This window comes from Phyllobates terribilis, unplaced genomic scaffold (assembly GCF_046119375.1).
Source record: "Phyllobates terribilis strain yellow unplaced genomic scaffold, ASM4611937v1 Scaffold_4__5_contigs__length_816908805, whole genome shotgun sequence".
Classification (NCBI taxonomy): domain Eukaryota; kingdom Metazoa; phylum Chordata; class Amphibia; order Anura; family Dendrobatidae; genus Phyllobates; species Phyllobates terribilis.
In genome coordinates, this window is record NW_027362764.1 from 331,196,733 (window position 1) to 331,220,943 (window position 24,211).

A 24,211-nucleotide genomic window follows, 5' to 3' on the forward strand; every position below is an offset into this window, starting at 1 on the left:
AATGCAGTTGTGAGATATAGAATCTGTATTACGTGTTCATCAAGAACAATACGTCATGATGCGTTGCAAAGATTGGCATTAAGAATAACATAGTGAAACCAATGGATTTCTTTTTGAACTTACCAATATTGATTCAATGTTCACTGCCCTTCTTGACATCACTTTGCACTTGTGATGTTCCAATGGCTTAGTGGGTTAATGCCCCTGTCTTTTAAACAGGAGTTCATGAGTTCTAGTCCTCAGAGAGCTCTTTTTCATTTACTTACCAATAAGTTTCCTATAGAGCCAATGGAAATTTGCATTGATTTTTGGATTGAGATACTGCAATTGTGAGATAGAATCTGTACTAAGTGTTCATAAAGAACAATATGTCATTACAAGCTGTTTAGATTGGCATTAAGAATAACATAGTAAAACCAATGGATTTCTATTTGAACTTACCTAATAGTGATTCATTGGTCACTGCCCTTCTTGACATAAATTTGCAGCTGTGATGTTGCTGTGGCTTACTGGGTTAATGCTCCTGTCTTGTAAAAAGGATTTCATGAGTTCTAATCCTTGGAGAGTCTTTTTCATTTACTTACTAATAAGCTTCCTATGGAGCAATGGAAATTTGCATTGATTTTGAGATATAGAATCTGTATTACGTGTTCATCAAGAACAATACGTCATGATGCGCTGCAAAGATTGGCATTAAGAATAACATAGTGAAACCAATGGATTTCTTTTTGAACTTACCTAATAGTGATTCATTGGTCATTGCCCTTCTTGACAACCTTTTGCACTTGTGATGTTCCAGTGGCTTACTTGGTTATTGCGCCTGTCTTATAAACAGGAGTTCATGAGTTCTAATTCTCAGAGAGTTTTTTAATTTACTTACTAATAAGCTTCCTATAGAGCCAATGGAAATTTGCATTGATTTTGGGCTTGAGATAGTGCAATTGTGAGATATAGAATCTGTATTACGTGTTCATCAAGAACAATACGTCATGATGCGCTGCAAAGATTGGCATTAAGAATAACATCGTGAAACCAATGGATTTCTTTTTGAACTTACCAATAGTGATTCAATGTTCACTGCCCTTCTTGACATCACTTTGCACTTGTGATGTTCCAATGGCTTAGTGGGTTAATGCCCCTGTCTTTTAAACAGGAGTTCATGAGTTCTAGTCCTCAGAGAGCTCTTTTTCATTTACTTACCAATAAGTTTCCTATAGAGCCAATGGAAATTTCCATTGATTTTGGGATTGAGATAGTGCAATTGTGAGATAGAATCTGTACTAAGTGTTCATAAAGAACAATATGTCATTACAAGCTGTTTAGATTTGTATTAAGAATAACATAGTAAAACCAATGGATTTCTATTTGAACTTACCTAATAGTGATTCATTGGTCACTGCCCTTCTTGACATAAGTTTGCACCTGTGATGTTGCTGTGACTTACTGGGTTAATGCACCTGTCTAGTAAAAAGGATTTCATGAGTTCTAATACTTGGAGAGTCTTTTTCATTTACTTACTAATAAGCTTCCTATGGAGCCAATGTAAATTTGCATTGATTTTGGCATTGAGATAGTGCAATTGTGAGATATAGAATCTGTATTACGTGTTCATCAAGAACAATACGTCATGATGCGCTGCAAAGATTGGCATTAAGAATAACATAATGAAACCAATGGATTTCTTTTTGAACTTATCTAATAGTGATTCAATGTTCGCTGCCCTTCATGACATCACAAAGCACTTGTGATGTTCCAATGGCTTAGTGGGTTAATGCCCCTGTCTTTTAAACAGGAGTTCATGAATTCTAGTCCTCAGAGAGCTCTTTTACATTTACTTACCAATAAGTTTCCTATAGAGCCAATGGAAATTTGCATTGATTTTTGGATTGAGATATTGCAATTGTGAGATAGAATCTGTACTAAGTGTTCATAAAGAACAATATGTCACTACAAGCTGTTTAGATTGGCATTAAGAATAACATAGTAAAACCAATGGATTTCTATTTGAACTTACCTAATAGTGATTCATTGGTCACTGCCCTTCTTGACATAAATTTGCACCTGTGATGTTGCTGTGGCTTACTGGGTTAATGCTCCTGTTTTGTAAAAAGGATTTCATGAGTTCTAATCCTTGGAGAGTCTTTTTCATTTACTTATTAATCAGCTTCCTATGGAGCAATGGAAATTTGCATTGATTTTGAGATATAGAATCTGTATTACGTGTTCATCAAGAACAATACGTCATGATGCGCTGCAAAGATTGGCATTAAGAATAACATAGTAAAATCAATGGATTTCTATTTGAACTTACCTAATAGTGATTCATTGGTCACTGCCCTTCTTGACATAAATCTGCACCTGTGATGTTGCTGTGACTTACTGGGTTAATGCACCTGTTTTGTAAAAAGGATTTCATGAGTTCTAATACTTGGAGAGTCTTTTTCATTTACTTACTAATAAGCTTCCTATGGAGCCAATGTAAATTTGCATTGATTTTTTCATTGAGATAGTGCAATTGTGAGATATAGAATCTGTATTACGTGTTCATCAAGAACAATACGTCATGATGCGCTGCAAAGATTGGCATTAAGAATAACATAATGAAACCAATGGATTTCTTTTTGAACTTATCTAATAGTGATTCAATGTTCGCTGCCCTTCATGACATCACAAAGCACTTGTGATGTTCCAATGGCTTAGTGGGTTAATGCCCCTGTCTTTTAAACAGGAGTTCATGAATTCTAGTCCTCAGAGAGCTCTTTTACATTTACTTACCAATAAGTTTCCTATAGAGCCAATGGAAATTTGCATTGATTTTTGGATTGAGATATTGCAATTGTGAGATAGAATCTGTACTAAGTGTTCATAAAGAACAATATGTCACTACAAGCTGTTTAGATTGGCATTAAGAATAACATAGTAAAACCAATGGATTTCTATTTGAACTTACCTAATAGTGATTCATTGGTCACTGCCCTTCTTGACATAAATTTGCACCTGTGATGTTGCTGTGGCTTACTGGGTTAATGCTCCTGTTTTGTAAAAAGGATTTCATGAGTTCTAATCCTTGGAGAGTCTTTTTCATTTACTTATTAATCAGCTTCCTATGGAGCAATGGAAATTTGCATTGATTTTGAGATATAGAATCTGTATTACGTGTTCATCAAGAACAATACGTCATGATGCGCTGCAAAGATTGGCATTAAGAATAACATAGTAAAATCAATGGATTTCTATTTGAACTTACCTAATAGTGATTCATTGGTCACTGCCCTTCTTGACATAAATCTGCACCTGTGATGTTGCTGTGACTTACTGGGTTAATGCACCTGTCTTGTAAAAAGGATTTCATGAGTTCTAATACTTGGAGAGTCTTTTTCATTTACTTACTAATAAGCTTCCTATGGAGCCAATGTAAATTTGCATTGATTTTTTCATTGAGATAGTGCAATTGTGAGATATAGAATCTGTATTACGTGTTCATCAAGAACAATACGTCATGATGCGCTGCAAAGATTGGCATTAAGAATAACATAATGAAACCAATGGATTTCTTTTTGAACTTATCTAATAGTGATTCAATGTTCGCTGCTCTTCATGACATCACAAAGCACTTGTGATGTTCCAATGGCTTAGTGGGTTAATGCCCCTGTCTTTTAAACAGGAGTTCATGAATTCTAGTCCTCAGAGAGCTCTTTTACATTTACTTACCAATAAGTTTCCTATAGAGCCAATGGAAATTTGCATTGATTTTTGGATTGAGATATTGCAATTGTGAGATAGAATCTGTACTAAGTGTTCATAAAGAACAACATGTCATTACAAGCTGTTTAGATTGGCATTAAGAATAACATAGTAAAACCAATGGATTTCTATTTGAACTTACCTAATAGTGATTCATTGGTCACTGCCCATGACATAAATTTGCACCTGTGATGTTGCTGTGACTTACTGGGTTAATGCACCTGTTCTTGTAAAAAGGATTTCATGAGTTCTAATCTTTGGTGAGTCTTTTTCATTTACTTACTGATAAGCTTCCTATGGAGCCAATGTAAATTTGCATTGATTTTGGGATTGAGATAATGCAGTTGTGAGATATAGAATCTGTATTACGTGTTCATCAAGAACAATACGTCATGATGCGTTGCAAAGATTGGCATTAAGAATAACATAGTGAAACCAATGGATTTCTTTTTGAACTTACCAATATTGATTCAATGTTCACTGCCCTTCTTGACATCACTTTGCACTTGTGATGTTCCAATGGCTTAGTGGGTTAATGCCCCTGTCTTTTAAACAGGAGTTCATGAGTTCTAGTCCTCAGAGAGCTCTTTTTCATTTACTTACCAATAAGTTTCCTATAGAGCCAATGGAAATTTGCATTGATTTTTGGATTGAGATACTGCAATTGTGAGATAGAATCTGTACTAAGTGTTCATAAAGAACAATATGTCATTACAAGCTGTTTAGATTGGCATTAAGAATAACATAGTAAAACCAATGGATTTCTATTTGAACTTACCTAATAGTGATTCATTGGTCACTGCCCTTCTTGACATAAATTTGCAGCTGTGATGTTGCTGTGGCTTACTGGGTTAATGCTCCTGTCTTGTAAAAAGGATTTCATGAGTTCTAATCCTTGGAGAGTCTTTTTCATTTACTTACTAATAAGCTTCCTATGGAGCAATGGAAATTTGCATTGATTTTGAGATATAGAATCTGTATTACGTGTTCATCAAGAACAATACGTCATGATGCGCTGCAAAGATTGGCATTAAGAATAACATAGTGAAACCAATGGATTTCTTTTTGAACTTACCTAATAGTGATTCATTGGTCATTGCCCTTCTTGACAACCTTTTGCACTTGTGATGTTCCAGTGGCTTACTTGGTTATTGCGCCTGTCTTATAAACAGGAGTTCATGAGTTCTAATTCTCAGAGAGTTTTTTAATTTACTTACTAATAAGCTTCCTATAGAGCCAATGGAAATTTGCATTGATTTTGGGCTTGAGATAGTGCAATTGTGAGATATAGAATCTGTATTACGTGTTCATCAAGAACAATACGTCATGATGCGCTGCAAAGATTGGCATTAAGAATAACATCGTGAAACCAATGGATTTCTTTTTGAACTTACCAATAGTGATTCAATGTTCACTGCCCTTCTTGACATCACTTTGCACTTGTGATGTTCCAATGGCTTAGTGGGTTAATGCCCCTGTCTTTTAAACAGGAGTTCATGAGTTCTAGTCCTCAGAGAGCTCTTTTTCATTTACTTACCAATAAGTTTCCTATAGAGCCAATGGAAATTTCCATTGATTTTGGGATTGAGATAGTGCAATTGTGAGATAGAATCTGTACTAAGTGTTCATAAAGAACAATATGTCATTACAAGCTGTTTAGATTGGCATTAAGAATAACATAGTAAAACCAATGGATTTCTATTTGAACTTACCTAATAGTGATTCATTGGTCACTGCCCTTCTTGACATAAGTTTGCACCTGTGATGTTGCTGTGACTTACTGGGTTAATGCACCTGTCTAGTAAAAAGGATTTCATGAGTTCTAATACTTGGAGAGTCTTTTTCATTTACTTACTAATAAGCTTCCTATGGAGCCAATGTAAATTTGCATTGATTTTGGCATTGAGATAGTGCAATTGTGAGATATAGAATCTGTATTACGTGTTCATCAAGAACAATACGTCATGATGCGCTGCAAAGATTGGCATTAAGAATAACATAATGAAACCAATGGATTTCTTTTTGAACTTATCTAATAGTGATTCAATGTTCGCTGCCCTTCATGACATCACAAAGCACTTGTGATGTTCCAATGGCTTAGTGGGTTAATGCCCCTGTCTTTTAAACAGGAGTTCATGAATTCTAGTCCTCAGAGAGCTCTTTTACATTTACTTACCAATAAGTTTCCTATAGAGCCAATGGAAATTTGCATTGATTTTTGGATTGAGATATTGCAATTGTGAGATAGAATCTGTACTAAGTGTTCATAAAGAACAATATGTCACTACAAGCTGTTTAGATTGGCATTAAGAATAACATAGTAAAACCAATGGATTTCTATTTGAACTTACCTAATAGTGATTCATTGGTCACTGCCCTTCTTGACATAAATTTGCACCTGTGATGTTGCTGTGGCTTACTGGGTTAATGCTCCTGTTTTGTAAAAAGGATTTCATGAGTTCTAATCCTTGGAGAGTCTTTTTCATTTACTTATTAATCAGCTTCCTATGGAGCAATGGAAATTTGCATTGATTTTGAGATATAGAATCTGTATTACGTGTTCATCAAGAACAATACGTCATGATGCGCTGCAAAGATTGGCATTAAGAATAACATAGTAAAATCAATGGATTTCTATTTGAACTTACCTAATAGTGATTCATTGGTCACTGCCCTTCTTGACATAAATCTGCACCTGTGATGTTGCTGTGACTTACTGGGTTAATGCACCTGTTTTGTAAAAAGGATTTCATGAGTTCTAATACTTGGAGAGTCTTTTTCATTTACTTACTAATAAGCTTCCTATGGAGCCAATGTAAATTTGCATTGATTTTTTCATTGAGATAGTGCAATTGTGAGATATAGAATCTGTATTACGTGTTCATCAAGAACAATACGTCATGATGCGCTGCAAAGATTGGCATTAAGAATAACATAATGAAACCAATGGATTTCTTTTTGAACTTATCTAATAGTGATTCAATGTTCGCTGCTCTTCATGACATCACAAAGCACTTGTGATGTTCCAATGGCTTAGTGGGTTAATGCCCCTGTCTTTTAAACAGGAGTTCATGAATTCTAGTCCTCAGAGAGCTCTTTTACATTTACTTACCAATAAGTTTCCTATAGAGCCAATGGAAATTTGCATTGATTTTTGGATTGAGATATTGCAATTGTGAGATAGAATCTGTACTAAGTGTTCATAAAGAACAACATGTCATTACAAGCTGTTTAGATTGGCATTAAGAATAACATAGTAAAACCAATGGATTTCTATTTGAACTTACCTAATAGTGATTCATTGGTCACTGCCCTTGACATAAATTTGCACCTGTGATGTTGCTGTGACTTACTGGGTTAATGCACCTGTTCTTGTAAAAAGGATTTCATGAGTTCTAATCTTTGGTGAGTCTTTTTCATTTACTTACTGATAAGCTTCCTATGGAGCCAATGTAAATTTGCATTGATTTTGGGATTGAGATAATGCAGTTGTGAGATATAGAATCTGTATTACGTGTTCATCAAGAACAATACGTCATGATGCGTTGCAAAGATTGGCATTAAGAATAACATAGTGAAACCAATGGATTTCTTTTTGAACTTACCAATATTGATTCAATGTTCACTGCCCTTCTTGACATCACTTTGCACTTGTGATGTTCCAATGGCTTAGTGGGTTAATGCCCCTGTCTTTTAAACAGGAGTTCAGGAGTTCTAGTCCTCAGAGAGCTCTTTTTCATTTACTTACCAATAAGTTTCCTATAGAGCCAATGGAAATTTGCATTGATTTTTGGATTGAGATACTGCAATTGTGAGATAGAATCTGTACTAAGTGTTCATAAAGAACAATATGTCATTACAAGCTGTTTAGATTGGCATTAAGAATAACATAGTAAAACCAATGGATTTCTATTTGAACTTACCTAATAGTGATTCATTGGTCACTGCCCTTCTTGACATAAATTTGCACCTGTGATGTTGCTGTGGCTTACTGGGTTAATGCTCCTGTCTTGTAAAAAGGATTTCATGAGTTCTAATCCTTGGAGAGTCTTTTTCATTTACTTACTAATAAGCTTCCTATGGAGCCAATGTAAATTTGCATTGATTTTTTCATTGAGATAGTGCAATTGTGAGATATAGAATCTGTATTACGTGTTCATCAAGAACAATACGTCATGATGCGCTGCAAAGATTGGCATTAAGAATAACATAATGAAACCAATGGATTTCTTTTTGAACTTATCTAATAGTGATTCAATGTTCGCTGCTCTTCATGACATCACAAAGCAATTGTGATGTTCCAATGGCTTAGTGGGTTAATGCCCCTGTCTTTTAAACAGGAGTTCATGAATTCTAGTCCTCAGAGAGCTCTTTTACATTTACTTACCAATAAGTTTCCTATAGAGCCAATGGAAATTTGCATTGATTTTTGGATTGAGATATTGCAATTGTGAGATAGAATCTGTACTAAGTGTTCATAAAGAACAACATGTCATTACAAGCTGTTTAGATTGGCATTAAGAATAACATAGTAAAACCAATGGATTTCTATTTGAACTTACCTAATAGTGATTCATTGGTCACTGCCCTTGACATAAATTTGCACCTGTGATGTTGCTGTGACTTACTGGGTTAATGCACCTGTTCTTGTAAAAAGGATTTCATGAGTTCTAATCTTTGGTGAGTCTTTTTCATTTACTTACTGATAAGCTTCCTATGGAGCCAATGTAAATTTGCATTGATTTTGGGATTGAGATAATGCAGTTGTGAGATATAGAATCTGTATTACGTGTTCATCAAGAACAATACGTCATGATGCGTTGCAAAGATTGGCATTAAGAATAACATAGTGAAACCAATGGATTTCTTTTTGAACTTACCAATATTGATTCAATGTTCACTGCCCTTCTTGACATCACTTTGCACTTGTGATGTTCCAATGGCTTAGTGGGTTAATGCCCCTGTCTTTTAAACAGGAGTTCATGAGTTCTAGTCCTCAGAGAGCTCTTTTTCATTTACTTACCAATAAGTTTCCTATAGAGCCAATGGAAATTTGCATTGATTTTTGGATTGAGATACTTCAATTGTGAGATAGAATCTGTACTAAGTGTTCATAAAGAACAATATGTCATTACAAGCTGTTTAGATTGGCATTAAGAATAACATAGTAAAACCAATGGATTTCTATTTGAACTTACCTAATAGTGATTCATTGGTCACTGCCCTTCTTGACATAAATTTGCACCTGTGATGTTGCTGTGGCTTACTGGGTTAATGCTCCTGTCTTGTAAAAAGGATTTCATGAGTTCTAATCCTTGGAGAGTCTTTTTCATTTACTTACTAATAAGCTTCCTATGGAGCCAATGTAAATTTGCATTGATTTTTTCATTGAGATAGTGCAATTGTGAGATATAGAATCTGTATTACGTGTTCATCAAGAACAATACGTCATGATGCGCTGCAAAGATTGGCATTAAGAATAACATAATGAAACCAATGGATTTCTTTTTGAACTTATCTAATAGTGATTCAATGTTCGCTGCTCTTCATGACATCACAAAGCACTTGTGATGTTCCAATGGCTTAGTGGGTTAATGCCCCTGTCTTTTAAACAGGAGTTCATGAATTCTAGTCCTCAGAGAGCTCTTTTACATTTACTTACCAATAAGTTTCCTATAGAGCCAATGGAAATTTGCATTGATTTTTGGATTGAGATATTGCAATTGTGAGATAGAATCTGTACTAAGTGTTCATAAAGAACAACATGTCATTACAAGCTGTTTAGATTGGCATTAAGAATAACATAGTAAAACCAATGGATTTCTATTTGAACTTACCTAATAGTGATTCATTGGTCACTGCCCTTGACATAAATTTGCACCTGTGATGTTGCTGTGACTTACTGGGTTAATGCACCTGTTCTTGTAAAAAGGATTTCATGAGTTCTAATCTTTGGTGAGTCTTTTTCATTTACTTACTGATAAGCTTCCTATGGAGCCAATGTAAATTTGCATTGATTTTGGGATTGAGATAATGCAGTTGTGAGATATAGAATCTGTATTACGTGTTCATCAAGAACAATACGTCATGATGCGTTGCAAAGATTGGCATTAAGAATAACATAGTGAAACCAATGGATTTCTTTTTGAACTTACCAATATTGATTCAATGTTCACTGCCCTTCTTGACATCACTTTGCACTTGTGATGTTCCAATGGCTTAGTGGGTTAATGCCCCTGTCTTTTAAACAGGAGTTCATGAGTTCTAGTCCTCAGAGAGCTCTTTTTCATTTACTTACCAATAAGTTTCTTATAGAGCCAATGGAAATTTGCATTGATTTTTGGATTGAGATACTGCAATTGTGAGATAGAATCTGTACTAAGTGTTCATAAAGAACAATATGTCATTACAAGCTGTTTAGATTGGCATTAAGAATAACATAGTAAAACCAATGGATTTCTATTTGAACTTACCTAATAGTGATTCATTGGTCACTGCCCTTCTTGACATAAATTTGCACCTGTGATGTTGCTGTGGCTTACTGGGTTAATGCTCTTGTCTTGTAAAAAGGATTTCATGAGTTCTAATCCTTGGAGAGTCTTTTTCATTTACTTACTAATAAGCTTCCTATGGAGCAATGGAAATTTGCATTGATTTTGAGATATAGAATCTGTATTACGTGTTCATCAAGAACAATACGTCATGATGCGCTGCAAAGATTGGCATTAAGAATAACATAGTGAAACCAATGGATTTCTTTTTGAACTTACCTAATAGTGATTCATTGGTCATTGCCCTTCTTGACAACCTTTTGCACTTGTGATGTTCCAGTGGCTTACTTGGTTATTGCGCCTGTCTTATAAACAGGAGTTCATGAGTTCTAATTCTCAGAGAGTTTTTTAATTTACTTACTAATAAGCTTCCTATAGAGCCAATGGAAATTTGCATTGATTTTGGGCTTGAGATAGTGCAATTGTGAGATATAGAATCTGTATTACTTGTTCATCAAGAACAATACGTCATGATGCGCTGCAAAGATTGGCATTAAGAATAACATAGTGAAAAAAATGGATTTCTTTTTGAACTTACCAATAGTGATTCAATGTTCACTGCCCTTCTTGACTTCACTTTGCACTTGTGATGTTCCAATGGCTTAGTGGGTTAATGCCCCTGTCTTTTAAACAGGAGTTCATGAGTTCTAGTCCTCAGAGAGCTCTTTTTCATTTACTTACCAATAAGTTTCCTATAGAGCCAATGGAAATTTCCATTGATTTTGGGATTGAGATAGTGCAATTGTGAGATAGAATCTGTACTAAGTGTTCATAAAGAACAATATGTCATTACAAGCTGTTTAGATTGGCATTAAGAATAACATAGTAAAACCAATGGATTTCTATTTGAACTTACCTAATAGTGATTCATTGGTCACTGCCCTTCTTGACATAAGTTTGCACCTGTGATGTTGCTGTGACTTACTGGGTTAATGCACCTGTCTTGTAAAAAGGATTTCATGAGTTCTAATACTTGGAGAATATTTTTCATTTACTTACTAATAAGCTTCCTATGGAGCCAATGTAAATTTGCATTGATTTTGGCATTGAGATAGTGCAATTGTGAGATATAGAATCTGTATTACGTGTTCATCAAGAACAATACGTCATGATGCGCTGCAAAGATTGGCATTAAGAATAACATAATGAAACCAATGGATTTCTTTTTGAACTTATCTAATAGTGATTCAATGTTCGCTGCCCTTCATGACATCACAAAGCACTTGTGATGTTCCAATGGCTTAGTGGGTTAATGCCCCTGTCTTTTAAACAGGAGTTCATGAATTCTAGTCCTCAGAGAGCTCTTTTACATTTACTTACCAATAAGTTTCCTATAGAGCCAATGGAAATTTGCATTGATTTTTGGATTGAGATATTGCAATTGTGAGATAGAATCTGTACTAAGTGTTCATAAAGAACAATGTGTCACTGCAAGCTGTTTAGATTGGCATTAAGAATAACATAGTAAAACCAATGGATTTCTATTTGAACTTACCTAATAGGGATTCATTGGTCACTGCCCTTCTTGACATAAATTTGCACCTGTGATGTTCCTGTGGCTTACTGGGTTAATGCTCCTGTTTTGTAAAAAGGATTTCATGAGTTCTAATCCTTGGAGAGTCTTTTTCATTTACTTACTAATCAGCTTCCTATGGAGCAATGGAAATTTGCATTGATTTTGAGATATAGAATCTGTATTACGTGTTCATCAAGAACAATATGTCATGATGCGCTGCAAAGATTGGCATTAAGAATAACATAGTAAAATCAATGGATTTCTATTTGAACTTACCTAATAGTGATTCATTGGTCACTGCCCTTCTTGACAAAAATCTGCACCTGTGATGTTGCTGTGACTTACTGGGTTAATGCACCTGTCTTGTAAAAAGGATTTCATGAGTTCTAATACTTGGAGAGTCTTTTTCATTTACTTACTAATAAGCTTCCTATGGAGCCAATGTAAATTTGCATTGATTTTTTCATTGAGATAGTGCAATTGTGAGATATAGAATCTGTATTACGTGTTCATCAAGAACAATACGTCATGATGCGCTGCAAAGATTGGCATTAAGAATAACATAATGAAACCAATGGATTTCTTTTTGAACTTATCTAATAGTGATTCAATGTTCGCTGCTCTTCATGACATCACAAAGCACTTGTGATGTTCCAATGGCTTAGTGGGTTAATGCCCCTGTCTTTTAAACAGGAGTTCATGAATTCTAGTCCTCAGAGAGCTCTTTTACATTTACTTACCAATAAGTTTCCTATAGAGCCAATGGAAATTTGCATTGATTTTTGGATTGAGATATTGCAATTGTGAGATAGAATCTGTACTAAGTGTTCATAAAGAACAACATGTCATTACAAGCTGTTTAGATTGGCATTAAGAATAACATAGTAAAACCAATGGATTTCTATTTGAACTTACCTAATAGTGATTCATTGGTCACTGCCCTTGACATAAATTTGCACCTGTGATGTTGCTGTGACTTACTGGGTTAATGCACCTGTTCTTGTAAAAAGGATTTCATGAGTTCTAATCTTTGGTGAGTCTTTTTCATTTACTTACTGATAAGCTTCCTATGGAGCCAATGTAAATTTGCATTGATTTTGGGATTGAGATAATGCAGTTGTGAGATATAGAATCTGTATTACGTGTTCATCAAGAACAATACGTCATGATGCGTTGCAAAGATTGGCATTAAGAATAACATAGTGAAACCAATGGATTTCTTTTTGAACTTACCAATATTGATTCAATGTTCACTGCCCTTCTTGACATCACTTTGCACTTGTGATGTTCCAATGGCTTAGTGGGTTAATGCCCCTGTCTTTTAAACAGGAGTTCATGAGTTCTAGTCCTCAGAGAGCTCTTTTTCATTTATTTACCAATAAGTTTCCTATAGAGCCAATGGAAATTTGCATTGATTTTTGGATTGAGATACTGCAATTGTGAGATAGAATCTGTACTAAGTGTTCATAAAGAACAATATGTCATTACAAGCTGTTTAGATTGGCATTAAGAATAACATAGTAAAACCAATGGATTTCTATTTGAACTTACCTAATAGTGATTCATTGGTCACTGCCCTTCTTGACATAAATTTGCACCTGTGATGTTACTGTGGCTTACTGGGTTAATGCTCTTGTCTTGTAAAAAGGATTTCATGAGTTCTAATCCTTGGAGAGTCTTTTTCATTTACTTACTAATAAGCTTCCTATGGAGCAATGGAAATTTGCATTGATTTTGAGATATAGAATCTGTATTACGTGTTCATCAAGAACAATACGTCATGATGCGCTGCAAAGATTGGCATTAAGAATAACATAGTGAAACCAATGGATTTCTTTTTGAACTTACCTAATAGTGATTCATTGGTCATTGCCCTTCTTGACAACTTTTTGCACTTGTGATGTTCCAGTGGCTTACTTGGTTATTGCGCCTGTCTTATAAACAGGAGTTCATGAGTTCTAATTCTCAGAGAGTTTTTTAATTTACTTACTAATAAGCTTCCTATAGAGCCAATGGAAATTTGCATTGATTTTGGGCTTGAGATAGTGCAATTGTGAGATATAGAATCTGTATTACGTGTTCATCAAGAACAATACGTTATGATGCGCTGCAAAGATTGGCATTAAGAATAACATAGTGAAACCAATGGATTTCTTTTTGAACTTACCAATAGTGATTCAATGTTCACTGCCCTTCTTGACATCACTTTGCACTTGTGATGTTCCAATGGCTTAGTGGGTTAATGCCCCTGTCTTTTAAGCAGGAGTTCATGAGTTCTAGTCCTCAGAGAGCTCTTTTTCATTTACTTACCAATAAGTTTCCTATAGAGCCAATGGAAATTTGCATTGATTTTTGGATTGAGATATTGCAATTGTGAGATAGAATCTGTACTAAGTGTTCATAAAGAACAATATGTCACTACAAGCTGTTTAGATTGGCATTAAGAATAACATAGTAAAACCAATGGATTTCTATTTGAACTTACCTAATAGTGATTCATTGGTCACTGCCCTTCTTGACATAAATTTGCACCTGTGATGTTGCTGTGGCTTACTGGGTTAATGCTCCTGTTTTGTAAAAAGGATTTCATGAGTTCTAATCCTTGGAGAGTCTTTTTCATTTACTTACTAATCAGCTTCCTATGGAGCAATGGAAATTTGCATTGATTTTGAGATATAGAATCTGTATTACGTGTTCATCAAGAACAATACGTCATGATGCGCTGCAAAGATTGGCATTAAGAATAACATAGTAAAATCAATGGATTTCTATTTGAACTTACCTAATAGTGATTCATTGGTCACTGCCCTTCTTGACATAAATCTGCACCTGTGATGTTGCTGTGACTTACTGGGTTAATGCACCTGTCTTGTAAAAAGGATTTCATGAGTTCTAATCCTTGGAGAGTCTTTTTCATTTACTTACTAATAAGCTTCCTATGGAGCCAATGTAAATTTGCATTGATTTTGGGATTGAGAAAGTGCAATTGTGAGATATAGAATCTGTATTACGTGGTCATCAAGAACAATACGTCATGATGCGCTGCAAAGATTGGCATTAAGAATAACGTAGTGAAACCAATGGATTTCTTTTTGAACTTACCTAATAGTGATTCATTGGTCATTGCCCTTCTTGACAACCTTTTGCATTTGTGATGTTCCAGTGGCTTACTTGGTTATTGCGCCTGTCTTATAAACAGGAGTTCATGAGTTCTTATTCTCAGAGAGTTTTTTCATTTACTTACTAATAAGCTTCCTATAGAGCCAATGGAAATTTGCATTGATTTTGGGCTTGAGATAGTGCAATTGTGAGATATAGAATCTGTATTACGTGTTCATCAAGAACAATACGTCATGATGCGCTGCAAAGATTGGCATTAAGAATAACATAGTGAAACCAATGGATTTCTTTTTGAACTTACCAATAGTGATTCAATGTTCACTGCCCTTCTTGACATCACTTTGCACTTGTGATGTTCCAATGGCTTAGTGGGTTAATGCCCCTGTCTTTTAAACAGGAGTTCATGAGTTCTAGTCCTCAGAGAGCTCTTTTTCATTTACTTACCAATAAGTTTCCTATAGAGCCAATGGAAATTTCCATTGATTTTGGGATTGAGATAGTGCAATTGTGAGATAGAATCTGTACTAAGTGTTCATAAAGAACAATATGTCATTACAAGCTGTTTAGATTGGCATTAAGAATAACATAGTAAAACCAATGGATTTCTATTTGAACTTACCTAATAGTGATTCATTGGTCACTGCCCTTCTTGACATAAGTTTGCACCTGTGATGTTGCTGTGACTTACTGGGTTAATGCACCTGTCTTGTAAAAAGGATTTCATGAGTTCTAATACTTGGAGAGTCTTTTTCATTTACTTACTAATAAGCTTCCTATGGAGCCAATGTAAATTTGCATTGATTTTGGCATTGAGATAGTGCAATTGTGAGATATAGAATCTGTATTACGTGTTCATCAAGAACAATACGTCATGATGCGCTGCAAAGATTGGCATTAAGAATAACATAATGAAACCAATGGATTTCTTTTTGAACTTATCTAATAGTGATTCAATGTTCGCTGCCCTTCATGACATCACAAAGCACTTGTGATGTTCCAATGGCTTAGTGGGTTAATGCCCCTGTCTTTTAAACAGGAGTTCATGAATTCTAGTCCTCAGAGAGCTCTTTTACATTTACTTACCAATAAGTTTCCTATAGAGCCAATGGAAATTTGCATTGATTTTTGGATTGAGATATTGCAATTGTGAGATAGAATCTGTACTAAGTGTTCATAAAGAACAATATGTCACTACAAGCTGTTTAGATTGGCATTAAGAATAACATAGTAAAACCAATGGATTTCTATTTGAACTTACCTAATAGTGATTCATTGGTCACTGCCCTTCTTGACATAAATTTGCACCTGTGATGTTGCTGTGGCTTACTGGGTTAATGCTCCTGTTTTGTAAAAAGGATTTCATGAGTTCTAATCCTTGGAGAGTCTTTTTCATTTACTTACTAATCAGCTTCCTATGGAGCAATGGAAATTTGCATTGATTTTGAGATATAGAATCTGTATTACGTGTTCATCAAGAACAATACGTCATGATGCGCTGCAAAGATTGGCATTAAGGATAACATAGTAAAATCAATGGATTTCTATTTGAACTTACCTAATAGTGATTCATTGGTCACTGCCCTTCTTGACATAAATCTGCACCTGTGATGTTGCTGTGACTTACTGGGTTAATGCACCTGTCTTGTAAAAAGGATTTCATGAGTTCTAATACTTGGAGAGTCTTTTTCATTTACTTACTAATAAGCTTCCTATGGAGCCAATGTAAATTTGCATTGATTTTTTCATTGAGATAGTGCAATTGTGAGATATAGAATCTGTATTACGTGTTCATCAAGAACAATACGTCATGATGCGCTGCAAAGATTGGCATTAAGAATAACATAATGAAACCAATGGATTTCTTTTTGAACTTATCTAATAGTGATTCAATGTTCGCTGCTCTTCATGACATCACAAAGCACTTGTGATGTTCCAATGGCTTAGTGGGTTAATGCCCCTGTCTTTTAAACAGGAGTTCATGAATTCTAGTCCTCAGAGAGCTCTTTTACATTTACTTACCAATAAGTTTCCTATAGAGCCAATGGAAATTTGCATTGATTTTTGGATTGAGATATTGCAATTGTGAGATAGAATCTGTACTAAGTGTTCATAAAGAACAACATGTCATTACAAGCTGTTTAGATTGGCATTAAGAATAACATAGTAAAACCAATGGATTTCTATTTGAACTTACCTAATAGTGATTCATTGGTCACTGCCCTTGACATAAATTTGCACCTGTGATGTTGCTGTGACTTACTGGGTTAATGCACCTGTTCTTGTAAAAAGGATTTCATGAGTTCTAATCTTTGGTGAGTCTTTTTCATTTACTTACTGATAAGCTTCCTATGGAGCCAATGTAAATTTGCATTGATTTTGGGATTGAGATAATGCAGTTGTGAGATATAGAATCTGTATTACGTGTTCATCAAGAACAATACGTCATGATGCGTTGCAAAGATTGGCATTAAGAATAACATAGTGAAACCAATGGATTTCTTTTTGAACTTACCAATATTGATTCAATGTTCACTGCCCTTCTTGACATCACTTTGCACTTGTGATGTTCCAATGGCTTAGTGGGTTAATGCCTCTGTCTTTTAAACAGGAGTTCATGAGTTCTAGTCCTCAGAGAGCTCTTTTTCATTTACTTACCAATAAGTTTCCTATAGAGCCAATGGAAATTTGCATTGATTTTTGGATTGAGATACTGCAATTGTGAGATAGAATCTGTACTAAGTGTTCATAAAGAACAATATGTCATTACAAGCTGTTTAGATTGGCATTAAGAATAACATAGTAAAACCAATGGATTTCTATTTGAACTTACCTAATAGTGATTCATTGGTCACTGCCCTTCTTGACATAAATTTGCACCTGTGATGTTGCTGTGGCTTACTGGGTTAATGCTCCTGTCTTGTAAAAAGGATTTCATGAGTTCTAATCCTTGGAGAGTCTTTTTCATTTACTTACTAATAAGCTTCCTATGGAGCAATGGAAATTTGCATTGATTTTGAGATATAGAATCTGTATTATGTGTTCATCAAGAACAATACGTCATGATGCGCTGCAAAGATTGGCATTAAGAATAACATAGTGAAACCAATGGATTTCTTTTTGAACTTACCTAATAGTGATTCATTGGTCATTGTCCTTCTTGACAACCTTTTGCACTTGTGATGTTCCAGTGGCTTACTTGGTTATTGCGCCTGTCTTATAAACAGGAGTTCATGAGTTCTAATTCTCAGAGAGTTTTTTAATTTACTTACTAATAAGCTTCCTATAGAGCCAATGGAAATTTGCATTGATTTTGGGCTTGAGATAGTGCAATTGTGAGATATAGAATCTGTATTACGTGTTCATCAAGAACAATACGTCATGATGCGCTGCAAAGATTGGCATTAAGAATAACATAGTGAAACCAATGGATTTCTTTTTGAACTTACCAATAGTGATTCAATGTTCACTGCCCTTCTTGACATCACTTTGCACTTGTGATGTTCCAATGGCTTAGTGGGTTAATGCCCCTGTCTTTTAAACAGGAGTTCATGAGTTCTAGTCCTCAGAGAGCTCTTTTTCATTTACTTACCAATAAGTTTCCTATAGAGCCAATGGAAATTTGCATTGATTTTTGGATTGAGATATTGCAATTGTGAGATAGAATCTGTACTAAGTGTTCATAAAGAACAATATGTCACTACAAGCTGTTTAGATTGGCATTAAGAATAACATAGTAAAACCAATGGATTTCTATTTGAACTTACCTAATAGTGATTCATTGGTCACTGCCCTTCTTGACATAAATTTGCACCTGTGATGTTGCTGTGGCTTACTGGGTTAATGCTCCTGTTTTGTAAAAAGGATTTCATGAGTTCTAATCCTTGGAGAGTCTTTTTCATTTACTTACTAATAAGCTTCCTATGGAGCAATGGAAATTTGCATTGATTTTGAGATATAGAATCTGTATTACGTGTTCATCAAGAACAATACGTCATGATGCGCTGCAAAGATTGGCATTAAGAATAACATAGTGAAACCAATGGATTTCTTTTTGAACTTACCTAATAGTGATTCATTGGTCATTGCCCTTCTTGACAACCTTTTGCACTTGTGATGTTCCAGTGGCTTACTTGGTTATTGCGCCTGTCTTATAAACAGGAGTTCATGAGTTCTAATTCTCAGAGAGTTTTTTCATTTACTTACTAATAAGCTTCCTATAGAGCCAATGGAAATTTGCATTGATTTTGGGCTTGAGATAGTGCAATTGTGAGATATAGAATCTGTATTACGTGTTCATCAAGAACAATACGTCATGATGCGCTGCAAAGATTGGCATTAAGAATAACATAGTGAAACCAATGGATTTCTTTTTGAACTTACCAATAGTGATTCAATGTTCACTGCCCTTCTTGACATCACTTGGCACTTGTGATGTTCCAATGGCTTAGTGGGTTAATGCCCCTGTCTTTTAAACAGGAGTTCATGAGTTCTAGTCCTCAGAGAGCTCTTTTTCATTTACTTACCAATAAGTTTCCTATAGAGCCAATGGAAATTTCCATTGATTTTGGGATTGAGATAGTGCAATTGTGAGATAGCATCTGTACTAAGTGTTCATAAAGAACAATATGTCATTACAAGCTGTTTAGATTGGCATTAAGAATAACATAGTAAAACCAATGGATTTCTATTTGAACTTACCTAATAGTGATTCATTGGTCACTGCCCTTCTTGACATAAATTTGCACCTGTGATGTTGCTGTGACTTACTGGGTTAATGCACCTGTCTTGTAAAAAGGATTTCATGAGTTCTAATACTTGGAAAGTCTTTTTCATTTACTTACTAATAAGCTTCCTATGGAGCTAATGTAAATTTGCATTGATTTTGGGATTGAGATAGTGCAATTGTGAGATATAGAATCTGTATTACGTGTTCATCAAGAACAATACGTCATGATGCGCTGCAAAGATTGGCATTAAGAATAACATAGTGAAACGAATGGATTTCTTTTTGAACTTATCTAATAGTGATTCAATGTTCGCTGCCCTTCTTGACATCACTTAGCACTTGTGATGTTCCAATGGCTTAGTGGTTTAATGCCCCTGTCTTTTAAACAGGAGTTCATGAATTCTAGTCCTCAGAGAGCTCTTTTTCATTTACTTACCAATAAGTTTCCTATAGAGCCAATGGAAATTTCCATTGATTTTGGGATTGAGATAGTGCAATTGTGAGATAGCATCTGTACTAAGTGTTCATAAAGAACAATATGTCATTACAAGCTGTTTAGATTGGCATTAAGAATAACATAGTAAAACCAATGGATTTCTATTTGAACTTACCTAATAGTGATTCATTGGTCACTGCCCTTCTTGACATAAATTTGCACCTGTGATGTTGCTGTGACTTACTGGGTTAATGCACCTGTCTTGTAAAAAGGATTTCATGAGTTCTAATACTTGGAAAGTCTTTTTCATTTACTTACTAATAAGCTTCCTATGGAGCTAATGTAAATTTGCATTGATTTTGGGATTGAGATAGTGCAATTGTGAGATATAGAATCTGTATTACGTGTTCATCAAGAACAATACGTCATGATGCGCTGCAAAGATTGGCATTAAGAATAACATAGTGAAACGAATGGATTTCTTTTTGAACTTATCTAATAGTGATTCAATGTTCGCTGCCCTTCTTGACATCACTTAGCACTTGTGATGTTCCAATGGCTTAGTGGTTTAATGCCCCTGTCTTTTAAACAGGAGTTCATGAATTCTAGTCCTCAGAGAGCTCTTTTACATTTACTTACCAATAAGTTTCCTATAGAGCCAATGGAAATTTGCATTGATTTTTGGATTGAGATATTGCAATTGTGAGATAGAATCTGTACTAAGTGTTCATAAAGAACAATATGTCATTACAAGCTGTTTAGATTGGCATTAAGAATAACATAGTAAAACCAATGGATTTCTATTTGAACTTACCTAATAGTGATTCATTGGTCACTGCCCTTCTTGACATATATTTGCACCTGTGATGTTGCTGTGGCTTACTGGGTTAATGCTCCTGTCTTGTAAAAAGGATTTCATGAGTTCTAATCCTTGGAGAGTCTTTTTCATTTACTTACTAATAAGCTTCCTATGGAGCAATGGAAATTTGCATTGATTTTGAGATATAGAATCTGTATTACGTGTTCATCAAGAACAATACGTCATGATGCGCTGCAAAGATTGGCATTAAGAATAACATAGTGAAACCTATGGATTTCTTTTTGAACTTACCTAATAGTGATTCATTGGTCATTGCCCTTCTTGACAACCTTTTGCACTTGTGATGTTCCAGTGGCTTACTTGGTTATTGCACCTGTCTTATAAACAGGAGTTCATGAGTTCTAATTCTCAGAGAGTTTTTTAATTTACTTACTAATAAGCTTCCTATAGAGCCAATGGAAATTTGCATTGATTTTGGGCTTGAGATAGTGCAATTGTGAGATATAGAATCTGTATTACGTGTTCATCAAGAACAATACGTCATGATGCGCTGCAAAGATTGGCATTAAGAATAACATAGTGAAACCAATGGATTTCTTTTTGAACTTACCAATAGTGATTCAATGTTCACTGCCCTTCTTGACATCACTTTGCACTTGTGATGTTCCAATGGCTTAGTGGGTTAATGCCCCTGTCTTTTAAACAGGAGTTCATGAGTTCTAGTCCTCAGAGAGCTCTTTTTCATTTACTTACCAATAAGTTTCCTATAGAGCCAATGGAAATTTGCATTAATTTTTGGATTGAGATATTGCAATTGTGAGATAGAATCTGTACTAAGTGTTCATAAAGAACAATATGTCACTACAAGCTGTTTAGATTGGCATTAAGAATAACATAGTAAAACCAATGGATTTCTATTTGAACTTACCTAATAGTGATTCATTGGTCACTGCCCTTCTTGACATAAATTTGCACCTGTGATGTTGCTGTGGCTTACTGGGTTAATGCTCCTGTTTTGTAAAAAGGATTTCATGAGTTCTAATCCTTGGAGAGTCTTTTTCATTTACTTACTAATCAGCTTCCTATGGAGCAATGGAAATTTGCATTGATTTTGAGATATAGAATCTGTATTACGTGTTCATCAAGAACAATACGTCATGATGCGCTGCAAAGATTGGCATTAAGAATAACATAGTAAAACCAATGGATTTCTATTTGAACTTACCTATTAGTGATTCAATGGTCACTGCCCTTCTTGACATAAATCTGCACCTGTGATGTTGCTGTGACTTACTGGGTTAATGCACCTGTCTTGTAAAAAGGATTTCATGAGTTCTAATCCTTGGAGAGTCTTTTTCATTTACTTACTAATAAGCTTCCTATGGAGCAATGGAAATTTGCATTGATTTTGAGATATAGAATCTGTATTACGTGTTCATCAAGAACAATACGTCATGATGCGCTGCAAAGATTGGCATTAAGAATAACATAGTGAAACCAATGGATTTCTTTTTGAACTTACCTAATAGTGATTCATTGGTCATTGCCCTTCTTGACAACCTTTTGCACTTGTGATGTTCCAGTGGCTTACTTGGTTATTGCGCCTGTCTTATAAACAGGAGTTCATGAGTTCTAATTCTCAGAGAGTTTTTTCATTTACTTACTAATAAGCTTCCTATAGAGCCAATGGAAATTTGCATTGATTTTGGGCTTGAGATAGTGCAATTGTGAGATATAGAATCTGTATTACGTCTTCATCAAGAACAATACGTCATGATGCGCTGCAAAGATTGGCATTAAGAATAACATAGTGAAACCAATGGATTTCTTTTTGAACTTACCAATAGTGATTCAATGTTCACTGCCCTTCTTGACATCACTTTGCACTTGTGATGTTCCAATGGCTTAGTGGGTTAATGCCCCTGTCTTTTAAACAGGAGTTAATGAGTTCTAGTCCTCAGAGAGCTCTTTTTCATTTACTTACCAATAAGTTTCCTATAGAGCCAATGGAAATTTAAATTGATTTTGGGATTGAGATAGTGCAATTGTGAGATAGAATCTGTACTAAGTGTTCATAAAGAACAATATGTCATTACAAGCTGTTTAGATTGGCATTAAGAATAACATAGTGAAACCAATGGATTTCTTTTTGAACTTACCTAATAGTGATTCATTGGTCATTGCCCTTCTTGACAACCTTTTGCACTTGTGATGTTCCAGTGGCTTACTTGGTTATTGCGCCTGTCTTATAAACAGGAGTTCATGAGTTCTGATTCTCAGAGAGTTTTTTCATTTACTTACTAATAAGCTTCCTATAGAGCCAATGGAAATTTGCATTGATTTTGGGCTTGAGATAGTGCAATTGTGAGATATAGAATCTGTATTACGTGTTCATCAAGAACAATACGTCATGATGCGCTGCAAAGATTGGCATTAAGAATAACATAGTGAAACCAATGGATTTCTTTTTGAACTTATCTAATAGTGATTCAATGTTCGCTGCCCTTCTTGACATCACTTTGCACTTGTGATGTTCCAATGGCTTAGTGGGTTAATGCCCCTGTCTTTTACACAGGAGTTCATGAATTCTAGTCCTCAGAGAGCTCTTTTTCATTTACTTACCAATAAGTTTCCTATAGAGCCAATGGAAATTTGCATTGATTTTTGGATTGAGATATTGCAATTGTGAGATAGAATCTGTACTAAGTGTTCATAAAGAACAATATGTCATTACAAGCTGTTTAGATTGGCATTAAGAATAACATAGTAAAACCAATGGATTTCTTTTTGAACTTACCTAATAGTGATTCATTGGTCACTGCCCTTCTTGACATAAATTTGCACCTGTGATGTTGCTGTGGCTTACAGGATTAATGCTCCTGTTTTGTAAAAAGGATTTCATGAGTTCTAATCCTTGGAGAGTCTTTTTCATTTACTTACTAATAAGCTTCCTATGGAGCAATGGAAATTTGCATTGATTTTGAGATATAGAATCTGTATTACGTGTTCATCAAGAACAATACGTCATGATGCACTGCAAAGATTGGCATTAAGAATAACATAGTGAAACCAATGGATTTCTTTTTGAACTTACCTAATAGTGATTCATTGGTCATTGCCCTTCTTGACAACCTTTTGCACTTGTGATGTTCCAGTGGCTTACTTGGTTATTGCGCCTGTCTTATAAACAGGAGTTCATGAGTTCTGATTCTCAGAGAGTTTTTTCATTTACTTACTAATAAGCTTTTCTATAGAGCCAATGGAAATTTCCATTGATTTTGGGATTGAGATAGTGCAA